Source organism: Curcuma longa, unplaced genomic scaffold, assembly GCF_044706935.1.
Source record: "Curcuma longa cultivar G26 ecotype Majalengka, Jawa Barat unplaced genomic scaffold, ITB_CL_G26_1.1 contig_1947, whole genome shotgun sequence".
NCBI lineage: Eukaryota > Viridiplantae > Streptophyta > Magnoliopsida > Zingiberales > Zingiberaceae > Curcuma > Curcuma longa.
The window spans coordinates 1-2,536 of NW_027431105.1; the positions used below are offsets into that span (position 1 = coordinate 1).

The window sequence follows — 2,536 nt, forward strand, 5'->3', positions numbered from 1 at the left end:
GTGTTGTTGTTTACGATTCATAGTTTTGGATTTTCGACTTCGTCTTGATGATTATGATGGATTTTCACATGTAGTATTTCTTGGACTCTGTATCCATTGCATTGGACTTTATTGGATTTATGTTTCCGCTCCTATGATTCTGAGTTTTGCATATTTGACGAGTTTTCTCGCTAGTAATTGTGTAGGATGTGTATGTGGTTGTATGACCTTTTACTTCTGTTTAGAATATAAATCCATATTTTGTAGTATAGATAGGTTGTGTTAGCCTTTATATATGTGTGTATACAAGGAATTGTCAGGGATACTGGGGAGATGCAGTCGAAATTTTTGCGGCCATCTCCCGGGTCGTGACAGATCATGTTTAAAAGAGGAGTGTTCTTACTGTATAGATAATTAAGAATATATTTTTATTTTCTGTTGAATTATTTCTCGCTAAAATAATTCTTTACAGATATAATCATGTAAATTTATATTAAACATTATTAAAAAATTCTATTAAACCTTAATATATGGTGAAATCCAATATATCAATCAAGGTTACAAGATGATCTAAGGAAGTTTTTTTTTAATCAATTAAATTTGAAACTATTTGCACATTCAAGGAATCTTGTTCATGTTAAGTTGGTGACCTAATTTTATTTAGAAAGGCCATGACATTATGTTAATATAAAGTTAGAGTAAAACATTAAAGATTTTAATGATTTTTAATTTTGTATCATTCTTTAAAAATAAAATATATTTTATTAAAAAATTATTTTTTTGATAGTATTTGACGTAAGTAATATCTGTATAAAATTTTATATTTTTTAAAAATTATAGAATTACTTATGTATTTCTTAAATGTCTATTGAGATATCTATTTTATAAATTTAATGATGAAAATTAATTTTTCGTCATTAATTAATTTCCCTCACTATTTTAGTCGGACAATCACCAAAAGCTCATGACGATGTCATTCACTTAAGTTTTTCATCTACATATATATTTTCATATATATCTAATTTTATATTATTTTTTAAAATAAAATATATTTTATTAAAAAATTATTTTTGATAGTATTTGATATAAATAATATCTGTATAAAATTTTATATTTTTAAAAAAATTATAGAATTACTTATCTATTTCTATTGAGATATTTATTTTATTAATTTAATCATAAAAATTAATTTTCATCATTAAAATAATAATAAAATTAAATTGATATTGTCATCAAAAGCTCATGACGATATCATTCACTTAAGTTTTTTTATCCAGATATATCCATAGCTGAGACACCATTGTTATTGTTATTGTTAGAGAGAAAGCATGATATATCTCTAAATACTTTTGGTCAAAGAATGAAAGAGCTTCCACCAATTACTTTTACTTTAGTAAAAGAAATATAAAAAGAAAGTAGAGAAAAAGCTAGCCAAAGCTTGACGTTAAGGATGTAAGTATCATCTTAATTAATTACAAGCCTAGCTAGCTTCAATTAATAAAACCTTTTACTTTAGTAAAAGAAAAGAAAATAAACTAAATATACTAAATCTGACAAGGATTTTAGTTTAACTCTAAAGAAAATTGAATTTTCCATTGACAATTAAGTTTACGAACGAATTTCATGTGGATTGCAGCTTGCGTGTGTGCGTGTGTATATATTAATATTAATTATTCTACTCCATGAGCAGAGCAAAAGAAAAGAATATATATATATACTTTGCTTTGCTTGTGGCCATGGCAAATGAAAGATGCTGATATATCGATGGTCAGAAAGTAGTTTGCTTGATGGTGGTGCATGTACATATCAAAACTAATTTGGTTCATTGCCACTCTCTCCCAATCCCCATTCCTAAACTCATTCATTCACTAGCAAAAACACATACGATCGAGGTTGAAGAAACTCATTCATGGCGGTGTCCGTGGAATTGAAGCATCTATTGCTGGAGGTTCTACCATCGCCTGCTGTGATGGCACAAGGCCGCTTACTGTGTATCCAAAACCACTTGGACATGGTTTGTGATAGTCTTTGGGCGATCAATTCAATGATCGTTATCCCTGAGATGAGAATGTTGTGTAACAAATATTTGCAGAAGGAGGAGCAAATATTTGATCTGGAGTTAGATGTGCCTACAGAATTTGAAGATTGGAAGACAGATGTGGCTGCAGCAGTTATAGACGTGGGAGAGTTGCTCAGTCGAATCACGGATTGGGAAGCAAGCTTGCATCGTTCCATTGAGGCAACACCCAACAGGTACTGCACTTTCGCCATGTTATTCTAGTGGAGCTGAAAGAGATGTTGTGCCACTTGAATTCTCTTGTGCTGAGAGGATCTGCAATGGGTCTTCGGAGGGACCCTATGGCTTCTATGAACCCACTCCGAGAAGACTACTCAATTGTCTTAAAAAATGAGGTGGTGGGTAGGGAGGAAGATCTAGAGCAACTCATCACAATCTTTCAACAACAACAACAACAACTAGTACAGCAATACGTAATCTGTGAACCAAGTAAAGGCTACAAAAAATAAGGACGTACAAATAAAAAAAATAAAAAAATAA

The 2,536-nt window shown here is 30.4% G+C and overlaps 1 pseudogene; it reads left to right on the forward strand.

Moving 5' to 3' along the window:
- The first annotated feature begins 1,888 nt into the window (after window positions 1-1,888).
- LOC141817152 (uncharacterized) lies at window positions 1,889-2,469 on the forward strand (annotated as a pseudogene).
- Window positions 2,470-2,536: the final 67 nt, after the last annotated feature.